Source organism: Pongo abelii, chromosome 8, assembly GCF_028885655.2.
Source record: "Pongo abelii isolate AG06213 chromosome 8, NHGRI_mPonAbe1-v2.0_pri, whole genome shotgun sequence".
NCBI lineage: Eukaryota > Metazoa > Chordata > Mammalia > Primates > Hominidae > Pongo > Pongo abelii.
Window position 1 is genome coordinate 52,059,289 of NC_071993.2, and position 17,569 is coordinate 52,076,857.

A 17,569-nucleotide genomic window follows, 5' to 3' on the forward strand; every position below is an offset into this window, starting at 1 on the left:
TACTGGTGATGTTGACACTTAAGATGAATAAAAAGTAACTTAACCATAAAATGTAACCTTAGCAGAGGTAACTCCTCTAATTTATAGCATAACAGAGAGAAATGAAATTGGGGATGGTTAAGCAGTTTCTACCTTTGTTCAGTGAACAAATACATCATGTCTTCATAAAGCAATAAATGAAATTTAATGTTTTTCCCTGGGTATTGCCTGGATAGTAAAATGCTTTTCCCACCTCCTTACCTCAACCTTCTTCCTTGTAGGTTAGAGTTAGTTGTTATTGGTAAATAGCCACTGTGGAGACTAAGGACCAGAAGAAACACAGAAAGAAAAACAGTGGACCCAAAGCTGGAAAGAAAAAGAAGCAGCATCTGCAGGATCTCCAGCTAGGAGACGAAGAAAATGCCTGGAAGAGAAATTCCAAAGCTTTTGCAGTTCAGTCTGCCATGCAGATGGCTCGATCCTTTCACAGGTATGTTTAGCTACAGTCTGATGCTTCTTCCATTGATTCTTTTTAAGTAGTAGGAGCCTCTCACGAGTGACATTTGGATTCACAAGTCTAGTCCAGCTCCAAAGGACATGGAGATGCATGCTGTGTGGCTTTTACTAAAACGTGAGAAGACTTCCCATAGAAGCTGCCTTGCCTCCAGCATCTGCACACTGGTTGGTGTTTCTTGCACAAGATACAACAATTTATAGAATTTGTTCCTAAACTTTAAACTGTTTCTATGGTGATAAGTGTGCTTTTTCCCTCTGGATATGTTTCACAAAGTTGTAATATAAAATATAAAAATTACAATATTTAATACTAACATAGCTTTCTTTAGTGAGTCCTTGTGATATTCTTAGCAGTGTACTTTAAACATTATTCAACTAAATCCTTCCAGCAGCCTTATCAGAGTAGGAATCATTATTGCCCTCTTTTTATGGACAAGAAAACTGAGGTCAAGAAAACAAGTTACCTCCAATCATATAACCAGTAAATAGGAGAGCCAAATTTAACTCCAGAGCTTCTGTTCTTATCCGTTATGATGCACTGCCTCGGTATTTACCTCTTGGTTTTTAAAAAACTATTAAAATCACTCATAAAACAGTCAGATTTAAGGAGTGTTTAAATTTCAACTCTCTGTACTATTGAAGTCATCTTGTTACATCTTTATTGAATAGCAGTTATTTGGATGGGGGTCAGAAGTTAACAAGTTAATAATTGACAAGTTAATTATATTTATATATTGTCTGTTGTACTCTATAAAATATACTAAAGTACTCATATCTATAAGTATACTTAAAAAGTCTACTTTTACTCTATTTTGAAAGTGAGTTTACATTCTTTTTTTGTTTTTAATGAATAGGACTCAGGATTTGAAGAAAAAAAAGCATCATATTCCAGTGGTTGATGGAACTCCACTAGAGCCCCCAGCAATAGTGGTAGTGGTGACGGGGCCTCCAAAGTTGGAAAGAGCACTTTGATACAATGCCTCATTCGGAACTTCACCTGGCAGAAGTTAACCGAGATCAGAGGCCCTGTGACGATCGTGTCAGGTAGGACATGCCGCCACAGACACAGAGTCGGCGTGGCTGTTGTCATCTGAGGGACGTGCGTGTGTTTGTTGTTTTCTTGAGTGGAACATGTGAAATTTTGTCATATCATGTTACCTCTCTTATACTTTTACTAAGTTAGCTATAACTTCAGAAAAGGGTAAGTTCCCAGAGATGAGGATGTGATACGTGTCTTATCCTGACTGCTCTGTGGCTTTGCCAAGCATGTTCCTTGGAAGGGCCTAGCAGGCCTGGTCACTGTGAACACATCATTTAACAGACAGCACATACCTCCTATGTGCCAGGTGCACGTGCTTGCCCTTATGAAGCCACATGCTGGTGGAAGTGTGTGTTTTCTCTTTTTCCTGGGAGAATTTGTCTGCTTTGGGAGATGGCGACCTTTCCAAGTTTGAGGGAAAATGAAACAAACTTCCAGTGGTAGAATGGCAATGTACACTCTGAAATCTCTTGTTATTGCAATAACATAGTTGGATTGAAGCTTTTCTTTATCTTTGGAGCATCCATATTTTCTTTTTTTTTTTGGAGACAGAGTCTTGCTGTGTGGCACAGGCTGGAATGCAGTGGTGTGATTACAGCTCACTGCAGCCTCAACCTCCCAGGCTCAAGCAATCCTCCTACCTTGAGTAGTGTATGCCAGCATGCCTCGCTAATTTTTCTTTTTTTTTCTTTCTTTTTTGTAGAGATGGGGTTTCCCCATGTGGCCTAGGCTGGTCTCAAAACTCGTAGGCTCAAGGGATCCACCTGCCTTGGCCTCCCAAGGTGCCAGGACTACAGGTGTGAGCCATGGTGCCCAGCCATATTTTCTTGACTGTTTTCTTATTACCTTAATTTGGACATAATTATCGTTATGAATATTCTGTTGCATTATGTTTGAGGATGTTTGTAGCTATAGTGGGAATACGGGAAGTTTTGATAGAGGCGAAGACATTGGCCTGCAGCTGAACAGCAGGATCATGGTTATCGTGGAGCCTGTGCAGTCAGAATTTTCCCTGTTTAAGCACTTTTATTCATCTGGGTAGACTTGATATTATTTAAATTTAGAACACAGCAAGAAAAACAGGATGGAATTTATTTTATTTTGCCAGTTTTTGCCTATAAAAATGAACTTCTTGTACACTCCTGTAAATGTATATGATGTTTTACTGGATGCAATTAAAAAATGAAAATTAGAGTTGATGGTTAGAGTGTTTTCAGGGTCTTCTTAAAGTAAAATTTTCATCTTTTCACTTATAGGTAAAAAGCACAGATTCACCATTACTGAATGTCAGTGTGACATTAACATGATGATTGATCTGGGTAAAGTAGCAGATCTGGTAAGTCAGCAGGGGCAGCCTGGGGTGCTGATGGTGACTTACAGCATTGTGATAGGTTATTTACCCCGTGATGAAGGGAAGAGAGTTTTGTGATTATTAAAGGAATCATCGTCATCATCAGGGATATAGTAGATGTGATTGAATTGATAATAATAATAGTAATAAATGTTGTCATATTAATAATACAAATGGAATGTGCACAATGAAATGTATTCCAAACTCTAAAAGCAAATCACAGGATAGAGAAAACCATTAATGAACGCAGCTAATAAGAGCTCATTAACATGCATACATATATATGTACAAATATATCATAGTAAGTACCATTTCTTCTTGGACCCTTCCTGGCACTGTGCTAATGGCTTTCTACAAATTTAGCTTACATAAACCCTTGATACACCCTTGAGGTGAGTAGGTATTATCTGTAGTTTACATAAGATGAAATAGAGCCTCCCAGCAGTTAAATAACTTGTGTGAAGATGGGACCCTTGTTCCTGATGGTTCAAGAACCTTCATCCTTAATGATAATGCTAAAGTAAGTACATGAATTGCCTGAAGAAGTGGTCAGAGTTTATCAATAGAAAATTTAGACAGTACTCAGTGTATGGAAAATGTACATGCTCTTGCATTTATGGAAATGATAATGTTCACTATTTCTGATATTCTATTAACTGTCTTTTAAATTAGCAAAAATAAAATACAAATTAGCAAAAAAGAAAAAAAAAAAGTCTAGACGCAGTGGCTCACACCTGTAATCCCAGCACTTTGGGAGGCTGAAGTGGGCAGATCACCCGAGGTCAGGAGTTCGAGACCAGCCTGACCAACATGCAAAAACTCCGTCTCTACTAAAAATACAAAATTAGCCGGATGAGGTGGCACATGCCTATAATCCCAGCTACTTAGGAGGCTGAGGCAGGAGAATCCCTTCAGCCTGGGAGGCGGAGGTTGTGGTGAGCCGAGATCACCCCATTGTACTCCAACCTGGGCAATAAGAGCGAAATTTCATCTCAAAAAAAAAAAAAAATTAGCAAAAAAATAAGCCATATTGATTAGGAAGTGTGAGGTGACAGATACCTTGGTTTTTTCATTTTTGTTTAGTTTTTTCTAGAGCTACAGATTTTATTCTTTGGCCCAGGGAGACTCCTAAAATATAAAGTAAAAAGTAGTACAGATTTTAAAGTTATGCCATTGTAATGTCAGAAAACTAAATAACGTTCAAATTTTGAACATGTAATGCCACTATTAGTAAAAATAAGTGTTATTAATGTAAAGTTGTGTAAAGATTACTAAATCTTGTATACTTGAAATGATTGAAATAGTTCATAGAAGTCATTTGTTTCTCTTTTCTTTAAAATGTAGCAAGTTTCTAATTTTAAAGACATACATATTAAGAGATGCCTTTACTTTTTTTATTTTTTAGTTATTATGGATGCATAATAGTTGTACATATTTATGGGGTACATGTAGTATTTTGATAGAAGCATGCAATGTGTGATGATCAAATCAGGGTAATTCAGATATCCGTCGCTTCAAACATTTATCATTTCTTTGTGTTAGGAACATTTTAATTTCATTCTTTTAGTTATTCTGAATTATATAATAAATTATAGTCACCCTGGTATGCTGTTGGACACTAGAATTTATTCTATCTAACTGTATTTTTGTAACTGTTAACCTTTCCCACTTTGTCCCTCCCTCCCTGCTCCCCTTCCCAGCCTCTTAACTATCATTGAGAGAGATGCCTATGTAAATCTTTTTAAGATTTTCAAAAGGAGCACACACATTTGGTAAAGCACTCTAACTGTAATGTAGGGTACACACAATGCGTATTTTCTTTTTCCTTGCTCTAACCGTTGGTCTCTCAGGTCCCTGCAGAGTGATATCCTTCCAGATACATATAAACACACATGCCACCCTTTAAAAACAGAAATGGTAGCTTATTTTACACATTGTTCTATGTTTTGCTTTTTTCGTGTAATATATCTTGGAGGCATATGATCAGTAAGTACTGTAGCTCTGCCTCCTTCTTTTTAATATAATATTCCTTCTGTGGATGCACCATAATTTATTTAGCCTAGCTTATGTTGATTGCTCTGCTCTGGGTTGTCAAAGCCTCCTGAGTATGGCAAAGGCACAAACAATACATGGATTTGGGTGTGTACATGCGTGTGTAGATTATGGGAGTAACACTGGCTTAGATGACAAAGATTGGCAGCTGAGGGACTGTTAGCTCCCTGTTCTTCCTGACCCTACAACTAGCTGCTTGCCCCTTGGCACTCTGTGGCATCAGATGTGGTGTGAGGATATTCCACCTGTTCTTTGAGCTGGTCCAGTGTTGCTGGAGAGCTCTGCTTGCTGCCTCAGTCTGCAGTGGCAGCTGTGCTTTCCTACAAGCCCAACTTCATATATTCTGTGGTTTTGGGTTTTGAATGTTTCCTAGTTTAATCAAAGGTGGGCATTTCTGTTTCCATTTTGTGTTATTTTTAGTTATCCTTGGAAAGATAACAACAGAACTATCTTTAATATTAAAACTAGAAGTTTCCAGGAATCAGTTCTGAAATTATTTTGCATCTTTGAAGTGTCTTAAATTTTAAAAATTGGTCTTATCTGCTTATATTTTCTTATAGACTACCATTCATCATAATCTTACTGTATTTTGACTTAATTCTAAACTGGTAGCTATTTAAAAAAATTTCTGAGCAATTGAGTTATACAAATTAACATACAAGATAGAGGTTTCCACTGCATACTTCCCAGCAAAAAACAGATTTTTTTTTTTTCTGTGAGGAGATTGAAAGAAGAGGTTGGTTTTCTGTACCTATTTAATATATTTCATTGATTATCACTTTCTTCCCATTCTTTGGATGTCAGAGACCTGTTATTTGGCTTAAAAATACGTTACAGAAAACTTCATTTCTTTACATTAGGATTTCTTAGGTAAGGGCCAGGTTAGACCCAGCCTTTTCTGAGTTACTTCTCATGCATTAGAATTCTTAAAATGGAAGTTTATATCCTAGTGGTCCTTGTCTTACAGTTGCCTTTTAGAGCAAGTCAGAGGGTGGTGGTTTCTCTGGGTGATGCCTGTGTGGTCATTTGATTTAGTCTGCAGTGGGACTTTTCTGTCAAGGGCCAGGTAGTGAATATTTTTGGCTTTGTGGATCATATCTTTTGCAGCTACTTAGCTCTGCAGTTGTAGTGCACAGGCAGCCATAGACAATATGTAAATGAATTAATGTGGCTGTGTTCCAATAAAACTTTATTTACAAACATAGGTGATGCGCTGCATTTGGCCGGTGGGCCAGTTGCCAACCCTTAGTGTAGGTGGTCTGTTTTGGTAGTTTCTTTGAGAAATAATATGTTCTGCTTTTAGGTACTGATGCTTATAGATGCCAGCTTTGGGTTTGAAATGGAAACATTTGAGTTTCTAAACATCTGTCAAGTACATGGCTTTCCTAAAATTATGGGAGTTCTCACTCACCTCGACTCCTTCAAGCATGATAGGCAACTGAAGAAGACAAAGAAGCGATTAAAACACAGGTTCTGGACAGAAGTTTACCTGGTAGGAAGAGAAATAATTGTTAGAAACTAACAGTATAATCCTTTTAAAATAGACTGAAGAGGCCGGGCACAGTAGCTCACACCTGTAATCCCAGCACTTTGGGAGGCAGAGGCGGGTGGATCACTTGAGGCCAGGAGTTTCAAGCTCAGGGCAATATGGCCAAACCTCGTCTCTACTAAACAAGCAAAAATTGGTCGGGTGTGGTGGCACACGCCTGTAATCCCAGCTACTCGGGAGGCTGAGACATGAGAATTGCTTGAAGCTGGGAGGCAGAGGGTGCAGTGAGCTGAGATTGTCCACTGCACTCCAGCCTGGGTGACAGAGTGAGACTCTGTCTCAAACAAACAAACAAAAAAGACTGAAGAGACGTTACTAAGCGTCTCTCTAGGATTTGCCTCCTGTATTCCCTTTGTGTATGTGTTCCCAGTCTCTGGAAGGTTTCCCTCAAGAGAGTGCTTATTCTGGGCCTCTTGGTGTATCTCATTTGTCTCTGTACCTGCTGCACCAGGCAATGTCTGGGTGTTTTGGGGTCGGGACTTAATAGAGTAAATCAGAAGTTTCTCCCAGTTATAGGACCAGGCACTGCCCCTTCCTTTCCATACTGCTCTGGTCCATCGGCCACAGAACCATTTCTGTGCTCAGAGGCCTCACCTCCCTCCCCTCACCATACTTAGACGGATGCCCCGGCTTGGCTGCAGAGCAGTCTGCCTCTGTGGGGTTCTAGTAAGTCCTGAAAGAAGCCAGCAAGGCTCTGAAAGCATCAGGACAGTGGCTTTGCTGGAATTCTCCCTTCTTAGGATTGCTTCTTGTTTAGAGCTTTTATTTTGTTGCAGTATTGATGAGAATTTAATTGAAATTTAATTTTAAATTTTCCTTTGATGTTTAGGGTGTCAAGCTGTTCTACCTTTCTGGAATGGTGCATGGAGAATATCAAAACCAAGAAATCCACAATCTGGGCCATTTTATTGCAGTTATGAAGTTTAGGCCTCTCACATGGCAAACTTCTCACCCTTATATCCTGGCAGACAGGTAAAAAGTGATTGTCAACTTTTTCTTCCTGGGCCATATATTTCAAAGCTAAAAAAGCTAGAAAAAGAACAGTGATAGGATTTATTTTGTGCCTATTTGAATAGTGCGGGTAGAAGTGTAGTTGATGGAAAATGTCTAATTATATCATTGCTCAAAGATGCTGTGCCTTTGGGAGTAAATAAATTGTGAGATGTTCAGGAAAATGGGAGGACTTGGAAGCATTTAAGGCTACAGGATGTGGCCCCATCCTACGTTCAGCCTCAGTTTTCAGTGATGCTGCCTTCGTGCCCAGGTGCTTGAGTCCTTCGTGTGTGCCTTGAGTTTCCTTCCTTTGTGCTCTTCTTTGTGCTGTGGTTATCTCAGCCTGGAATACCCTTTTTCCACCTGCCAGAATCCAAGCCACAGTACAAATCTCAGAGCACAGGCTCACCCTCTTCCAGAAAGGGATTTTCTGAATATGTTCTTCACTGTTCCCTGACCCCAGGTGGACATCATCTCCGTGTCTGGTGTCTTACAGAATGAATGTCACTTTCAGCCTAGAGACACCGTTGTGTGCCTGCCCCTTTTCCTCTGCTGGATGGTGAACAGTGCTTCCTTATTTCTGCATTTTCTAGTCTCTAAATGATGTGCTTAGTGGACAAGAGTGTGATGAATCATTGACACATGAAAGGAGGTATAGGAACTTTTGGCATTCATTTCTGTTGTATGATTGAGTATTTTTCTAGGATGGAAGGTTTGACAAACCCGGAGGATATCCGAACAAAATGTGACTGGCAGGTGTCACTTTATGGTTAAGAGGAGCACACTTGAAAAATAAAAGCCAAATTCACATGCCAGGTATTCTCTTGTCGTAGAACATACTAGAATTACACATGGGATTCTTGGGATGGCTTCATTTCTCAGAAGAACTGAAAAATGACCAAACAAGGGAAGATGGCCTTGCTGGAGGTTTTAAAAGTAAGCCAGCTATGTGTAGGCCTGCAAAGGTGTTACCGAATCCCCTCTTCTCTGACCTCTTGTGGCTAGAGGGCCACTGTTCCAGTGTGGCACAGTGCCCTTCTTTAGGGTCATGGTTTAATCCCTTGGACTGTGCATCGTTTTTAACACCCCTGTCAACAGTAGATACTTACTGACTTCTTGTCAGTTGAAGCTGGCTTTTTGGGTCCTGTCTTCCAGGGGTAGAAGATTTTGCCATGAGTGACAAAGGGTCAGTTTCCTCCCAGACCCTTGTGCTCTTCCTGAACAACAAAAGCGCTGTTTAATTAAGGAGCAGCTGGTTTATGCGCCTCTTTCTGGAGTTGGGGGTGTGCTGTATGACAAAGACACTGTCTATGTTGACCTTGGTGGCAGCCACGGTTTTCAGTGAGGCGGGAGTCATTGCTCTGAACTCTCATTATTCTTTCCGAATCTATTTTTTAATTCAAAAAAGTAATGTACTCAGCTTTTATTTATTGAAGATTTTTCTCTTGTACTTATAATAAAGGCCCAAATGCATATTGCCAATATGTAGAATAAAAAGAATACCTTTTTTTCATTGTACCAAGCAGAAGAGTCCTGTCCTCCATGCCTCCTTGATCCGTGGCCCCAGCGCGGGCACTGCTGCCAGTGTGGCACCTGCAAGGCTTATTTCTGTTTCTACAAAATCAGTGTGCTTTCCAGCTCTCATTTGTCTTTTTCTTTTTCTCATTCACAGTGGTCTCCTCATTATTTTAAAGTGGATTTCCAATATTTATTTCTTAGTTCTGTAGTTGAATTTTTTTGGGTTAAAAGCAGGGTTATTTTAAAATGTTAGAAAAGCTAGCATTGTTATAGCACTAGAACTGAGGTTTTTCTAGCTAGGTGTTTAGGTTATCAGCTTATATACTCACTGAGCTTTGGAAAAGTTTAATGGAAATGGGGATCCATTTCAAGCTTTGTTATAAGGATTTTCTTCTCTGGTTTTTGTGGCATTAAGAAAGGTTCTCAGGAAATGTGTCTAAGATAATTTTGAGAAACTGACTGAAACCAGTGTCTCTCCAGGATCTTTGTGCTTTCCTCACGTGCCCTTTCTTGGTGGCCTTGACAGGACAAGGTGGGGCCCACCCATGAGCTGGTCCAGAGTCTCATCTCCACCTACTCCACCATGGATGCCAAGATGGCTTCAAGTCGAGTGATGCTGTTTTCCGATTCCAAACCACTTGGGTCAGAGGCTATAGATAATCAAGGGTAAGTCTGCTTTTTTTTCTATTTTTAATAAAAAGATATATTACAGAAGATCATATCACCCATAATTCTGACATCATAACACATTTTGGTGGGATTCATTCTATGTTGTTTTGTTTTTCTTTGTGTGTGCATGTGTCTCTTGAGGGCTCTTCACTACCTGACATTACAAGGGAGTCTTATCTTGAAAAAAAAATACAGGATGCATTTTTCAACAGACCTCAAATATTCCTCAAATACCACGCCATCTTCCATAGGTTACTTTTTTGGTTTTTAAGAGACCTGAGGCCACTTGGCTTTCTTTTGGTGGCCAAAACACTAAAGCAAAGTCAGGGAGTTTGTGGCTGTCCAGAAGCCACATGCCTTGTCTCTGAAAGTTTTATTTAGATTATGTTGTATTATCTCCCATGGGTAGGTTTCCACTGATGTGTGGCTTATGTGAATTATTTTTCAGCCTGGGTTGGGAATTTGTATACCTTTATGCTTAGTTGATGTTTGCAAAACGTTGATTTTGTTGTATTGATTTATGACTCCCATTAAAATTTACCTGAAAATTTTGAGATAACGTAGTATGTAATTTGTTACGATGTGCATAAACTACCTACCACAGTGCCTGACATAATGAGTGTTGTTAGCTATTTTCATTTTTGCATATCCTTCTAGTCATTCTTGTCTACAAGAATACTCTCTTCTAATATAGTTACAGGTAAAATACATAATTTTATTTCTATATTCTGAGCATTTTTTTCTATACAGTCTTTATGTAGTCATGATTTTGTTGTTACCAGTGTTTTTTTGTTATTGTGGTTTCTTTGTTTTTGTTTTGAGATAAGGTCTCACTGTCTCCCAGGCTGGAGTGCAGTGGCGTGATCTTGGCTCACTGCGGCCTTGAACTCCCAGGCTCAAGTGATCCTCCGGCTTCAGCCCCGCAGGTAGCTGGGACTACAGGAGTGCACCACCACTCCCAGCTAATTTTTTTTGTTTTGTTCTAGGGACGAGTTCTCACTATGTTGCCTAGGCTGGTCTCAAACTCCTGGGCTCAAGCAATCCTCCCGACCTGGCCTCCCAAAATCCTGGCATTACATATGTGAGCCACTATGCCTGGCCTGTTATTCCTGTATTCTAACTTATCCATCTCTTATGGTATGATTTTTAGTTTTTTCTAATTTATGTTTTCATACTTTTATCTATTGTGCTACGTTAAAAAGCTTCGTATAGTTTTCTTTCATCCAGTGATTTTAGCCCCCTGATGATCTTCTCTATCAGTTATGGCACTGGTGACTTAAAATGGATGTTCTTCCTCTGTCATTCCTTCTACGTTTGTTACCTGGCATTTTTAACAAAGAGCTTTCTCTTCTCCTCTTTGTTTCGGTATCACTGCTGACTAATGCACTTGTGTTTTATTCCATGGGTTATTTTCCATCACTGTCATTGTTCTTTCTGATGCCTGTGCTGTCCCAGATTCGGCTGCGGGAGCCTTCAGCCTGTCTCCTGTGTCCTTTCAACTGTCTCTGTTAGTCTTTGACCATTTCTTACTTTCTGACAGAACAAGAGGATCCAGGCTCATTTTGTCCTCTTCCTGCCTTGGGGCTGGACTCAGCCATTTCTCTTAAGGATCATGTGTTTTTAGCTTAGAAATTAATCAGCTTTCCAGAAGATCTACAAAACACTAACTTCCCTTTTAAGCAATTTTTTTCTAAAATTAGATTTTTTTGTTTTTTAAGGGTTATTCCTTTATTCTTTCTATAAGTTCTTTTGAAGTGTGGTGTTAGGGAACCTGCCTGAGTTTGCTTATTATCTCTTCCAGTGTTTATCAGATCATTTTTTCCCTACGCTGTGTCATCTTAAACATCTTAAGCAATTCATTGACATTTTCTGTTTCTTTGTATTTTCATTGACTATATTGCCACTTCTAGATTAGCTGATTAATGTACAAATTGAATTATTTTGCATATCCTTGGTAATATAGGCTGTTGATGCCAAAGGAGGAAAAACAAATGGACTTGAAAACTGGTCAAACGCGTCGGAAAGCCATTTTTGGAGATGATTCTGTGCTAACGTCTTCTCTCCTTTCTTGATCTCTTTATTTTTTTTTCTTACCCAAATATATACTGGTTGATTTTGTCTTTCTAGAAGATCCAAGATCTTTGGTTTAGAGATATATTCTCTTAGTGTTAACTGGTATTAGAATACTCTTTTCTGTATTTTATTTCAATACATTTTAAAAATAGAAACGATTGTATTTTCTTTTGTGAAGTAGAGCATGGCATACAAATGTTGTATTCTCATTATTTCAAAAAGTTTCCTTCTTACTGTACAAGTTGTATTCAGCATATAAAGTCCATCCAGCTTTGTTGTAGATGCAGTGTGATTATTACATGTTGATAAGGTGTGAATTGGAGATGGGATCCAAAAGTACTGTACCTATTGTAATTTTTAAGCTAATTGTAGGTTTGGTGGTGAATATTTCACTACTGCAAAATGAAAACAGCATTTCATCAGAAGTTGTTTTATGGTCTTTCAGGCATTTTATTTTATATCTTTGGTGCTTTTTGCCCATGAAGTATCTCTTTTGTGTGTTTGTGTGTATGTGTATTGATCTGCTGTAAATTTCACAGCGCTCATTGTCAGGGATCATCAGAATCAGGCCTAGGCAGAGAGCTGAGCAGTACTCTCAGTACATCTCTGTGTCCTGGTTGCCACATTATCTCTCTTGTTTAATTATAAATTGGAGAACTCTCTGACCTGTAACAAAGGTTGGATAGATCAGAGACAATTGGAAGAGGAATTCTCTACTCTATTGTCACCTCTTCTTTTTCTATTCACATATGTCAGATAGAGACATGCGTGTCGTAAATTATTTTGTTAGAATGAGAGCCTGGCAGATTAAATGCTTTCTTCTCTTCTTGCTGGGCTTGATATCGATCTCTTGTTCATTTCTTGATAATATGTTTGGTTATTTATGTTTTCATTGCTTCTAGTGTCAGAGATGGCTTTGGATTCCCTGTTCTGTGTGCTCCTGTCTGGCTCCTGAACCCAGCTGGAGAGGTGTGTCAATCCCAACTGATGAAGTACTGAGAGGAGGCTACACAAAAGGCAGCAAGGTGTTAATAAGTGTACCTCTGACATTTTAACCACCTCTGACTTTTCCATGGAATGGATAAGTAGTAGTCTCTGTCAGAGCTATGTTTTAAAGAAAAAAAAGAAACTTGAAGTCGTAAACTGTTTATTAATTTATGCTGTTATTTTGTGTTAACTCATTTATATTGACTTGTAAATTAGTAATTTATGAACTACTATGTATCAATTCATTGCCTACATGTCAGCAAATAAGTTTTCTTCTTAATAAAGAATCCGGTGGCTGGGCACAATGGTTCACACCTGTAATCTCAGCATGTTGGGAGGGCAAGGCAGGAGGATTCCTTGAAGCCAGGAGTTCAAGACCAGCCTGGGCAACATAGCAAGATTTCATCTCTACAAAAAAATGAAAACATTGGCTGGGCATGGTGGCTCATTCCTGTAGTTCAGGCTACTCAGGAGCCTGAGGTAGGAGGATCACTTGAACCCAGGAGTTTGAGGCTGCAGTGAGCTATGATCCTAACACTGCTCTCCAGCCTGGGTGACACACCAAGACACCATCTCTTCAAAAAAGGAATCTAGGGGCATCAGTGTGTGCGCACAGCATGGCTTGTGAATGCGGAAGTGCCTGTGTGCATAGTTGTGCTCAAGAATGTGTTGATGATTATACCTTCTCAGAATGAAAAAAAAAAATTTTTTTTTTTTTTGAGATGGAGTCTTGCTCTGTCACCAGACTGGAGTGCAGTGGCACTATCTCGGCTCACTGCAACCTCTGCCTCCCAGGTTCAAGTGATTCTCCTGCCTCAGCCTCCCGAGTAGCTGGGACTACAGGCACACACCACCACTCCTGGCTAATTTTTTGTATTTTAGTAGAGACAGGGTTTCACCATGTGGGCCAGGATGGTCTTGATCCCCTGACCTCATGATCTGCCCACCTGGGCCTCCCAAAATGCTGAGATTTCAGGTGTGAGCCACCGTGCCTAGCCTGAAGGTCACTTTTATAAAGATCTCTCTACGTCTTAGATTTGATTCTTCCTTTAAATATTTTTCTCATTGACATTTGAAAGCACCTGACCATATATAAAATGAAGAATTTTCATAACTCCATAAAAGGAGAATTATGACATCATCTACTATTTCTTTCTCTTGTCTCATAAATCTAAACCATCAACCTGCTTATTTTTGTATACTGTCACACTGTGTATTCCCTGCCTTGAATGCCTTTCTATTGACATTGTCTGTAAAAATTGTGGGATGTTTTCTGCACCCTAAATTTTCTGTTATGGGGATTAAATATCTACTATCCATGTTTTTCCAGGTCTTACAGTGGAAAGGGTAAATCCAGCCCTCACGGCAGCCTGTTGTTTGTCCTGCAATTGTGTTTCCATCACATTACACAAAGCCTCTTTGTCTTCGTGGTTGTACCCTACTAATAAGTTTTTTTTTAATTATGTAATGTTTGTATATACAAATACCTATATGTATGTGTGTACACATACAGCTGATATCTCCTGAGATTATGTATGCATGAACTATAGAATTAACTTGTAATTTTAAGAAAATAAATTATTTTGTAAAGATAAATCTCATGTTTAAGAAGGGGAATTACAATTGAATCATTTAGGGATGCCTCAGCCTAAACATAATATGGAAAAAGCCATAACCAAAAGTCATTTTAGAGTACTGCTAGGTTACCCAACCTATCATCACATTTAATTAAAATGTCAGTTTGAACCATGGCCAGTCTATTTTCATTAATATGTTATTTAAATCAACTTGTGAAGTCTTCATTTTAAATATAGAATTTGTGTTAATGAACTGGAAAATAACATTCTATTGCTTGGAAGATGTGTTAAAGCCTAAAGATTTATGACTTCGCAAAAGAAGAAAACCAGCTGGTGATCAGTTGGCATTAGTATATGAGGATGTACTCATATTTGATAATAGCCATTTTTTTCTAACTAGAGTAAGGGAGTTGGGAATGGGAGGCAGAAACAGGGACACAGATATATAAAAAATCATAGAACAAAACTGTATTGAGTTCTGAGTATGGGTCTGTGATCCATGGTTCAGTTTGAGAGGTTCCTGTGTCCCTTATGAGAAGGGACAGGAAAGCCAGGAGGACAGGAGTATGTTTGGGCCTGTGCCTGTGCTTCCACCACAGAAGTCAGCAGCTCTTTCTCTTTTCTCCTCTTTATCTAATAATTGTCTCCTCTTCAAATGTGGGAAATGAGCTTAATCAAAGATTTGTTGTGTTTTTTGTTTGTTTGTTTTTGAAATGTGGCCTCAGTGTGTTTGCCCAGGCTGATTTTAAACTCCTGGGCCCAAGTGATCCTCCCTCTCAGCCTCCTGAGTAGCTGGGACTACAGGCATGGGCCACCACACCCAGCTAAGTTAATGCTAATGTGTAGTTTATCTGCTTCAATTTTGAAGGGCAGGATATATATAGTTATGTGTGTGTGTGTGTGGTGAGGGGGTAGTGTTTGTGTGTGTGTGTGTGTGTGTGTGTGTATATATATTTATATATTACTAGTCCATTGCTGCTACAACAAATTACCACTATGTCAGGGCATAAAACAAATTTATTATACTCCTGTATGTCAGAGTGTGATGTGGATCTCACTGGGCTAAAATCTAGGTGTTGGAAAGGCTACCTTCATCTCTAGAGGCTCTAGGGGATCTTTTTTCTCACCTTTTCCACATTCTGGAGTCTGCCTGCATTTTTTGGCTTTGGGCTTTTCTCCACTCTCACCATTAGCAACCTTGCATCCCATGGACCCTTCTTCTATGGCCACATGTCTCTGTGGCTCTTTCCTTCCCCTTCTCTTCCACTGTTAAGGACTCATGTGCTTACTTAGTCCTGAATGGAGACACCGTCATCATCCACATGAGCCCACTGTCCTAATCCATACAGGCTGCTGCAAGGAAATGCATTAGACCGGGTAGCTTATAAATAACAGAACTTTGTTTCTCACAGTCCTGGAGGCTGAGAAGTGCAAGATCAAGGTGCCGGCAGTTTTGGTGTCTGGTGAAGGCCTGCTTTCTCACAGAGGCTTCCTTCTTGCTGTGTCTTCACATGGTGAGAGGAACAAACAAGCTCCCTTGTGCCTTTAATAAGGTGCTAATCCCAGTCATGAGGGCAGAGTCTCTCGTAAGGCTTAACCTCCTAATACCATCACTTTGAGGGTTAGGATTTTAACACATGAACATTGACGGAACACAACGTTCATTCCATAGCACCAGGGTAGTCTCCTCATGTCAAGGTCTTTACCTGAATCACATGCATGATGTACCGTTTTCATGTAAGATTCTAGGAATCTGTGGACATCTTTGGGGGGCCATTATTTTACTGACCACATATTACATATATTTTAATGTTCTAGACTAGTATGAAAACAATGCCACTTCCATTGCTTTCTATATATATATACACACACATTGTCTAATGCTATAATTAAAAAAAAGTTGTAGGCACAAATATACCCATTTAAAAAAAAATTTTTTTTGCTATTTTACTTCATACTGCCAACTCCTTTTTCCTGAAACTGCTTCAACTCTGGAATTCTTTTTTGCTATTAGTTTTATTTTATTGAAATATTCATGAATGAGCATACACTTGTATATGGGTTTAAAATTCACAGTAATGTTCTCATGAATTCATCTGTGAATAACATTTTGTAGACAAAATGTCTGCACTAGAACAAGAGAAAGATATGTAATTCCCTTGTTCTAAGGTACCGCCATTCATTGTTATTATTTTTATTTTTAAATATGAGTGTTGACTGATGTTAAAACATAAAATAGGGCCGGGAGTGGTGGCTCCTGCCTGTAATCCCAACACTTTGGGAGACCGAGGTGGGTGGATCACCTGAGGTCAGGAGTTTGAGATCAGCCTGGCCAACATGGTGAAACCCCGTCTCTACTAAAAATACAAAAATTAGCTGGGCATGTGTTGCGCGCCTGTAATGTTAGCTACCCGGGAGACTGAGTCAGGAGAATCGCTGGAACCTGGGAGGCGGAGGCTGTAGTGAGCTGAGATCACACCAGTGCACTCCAGCCTGGGTAACAAAGCGAGACTCTGTTCTTCCCCCGACTCCAAAAAAAACCACAAAAAGGGATAATTGGCCGGGCACGGTGGCTCACACCTGTAATCCCAGCACTTTGGGAGGCTGAGGCGGACGGATCACCTGAGACCGGGAGTTCGAGACCAGCCTGACCAACATGGAGAAACCCCACCTCTACTAAAAATGCAAAAATTAGATGGGCATGGTGGCACATGCCTGTAGTCCTAGCTACTCAGGAGGCTGAGGCAGGAGAATTGCTTGACTCTGGGAGGTGGAGGTTGCTGTGAACCAAGATCACACCATTGCACTCCAGCCTGGGCAACAACAGCAAAACTCCGTCTCAAAAAGAAAAAAAAGAGACAGATTTATAACTGGGCAGTGGAATTGAAAATCATTTTTAAAAATATCCAAAATACCTAAGGAACTTGTATAAATAAATAGGAAAAAAAAAAAAGAAAAGCATCAAGAAGCTCACAAAAAGCAGATTTGTAAATGGGCAGTGGATTTGAATAGACATTTAGCCAAAGAAGACATCCAGTTGGTGAAAAGTCATATAGAAAGGTGCTTAACATCACTGATTATCAGGAAAATGAAAATCAAAACTGCCACAAGTGGTTTAGACCATAGCGGCATGCATGAAAGTTTTCAGGCCTCCAGTTTTTGGGAGTGGCTGAGGAGATTGGGGAGCTTTTGTCTGAGTTGGAAGAGTGGAGTCTCAACAAGAACAAGTGTATTCTGGACATGTGTGGGCCCTGGAGTGTGCATGG

General features: G+C 39.6%; 1 pseudogene; it reads left to right on the top strand.

Annotated features, from left to right (window-relative positions):
• Positions 1–284: 284 nt before the first annotated feature.
• On the top strand, positions 285–14,322 carry LOC100440357 (ribosome biogenesis protein BMS1 homolog; annotated as a pseudogene).
• Positions 14,323–17,569: the final 3,247 nt, after the last annotated feature.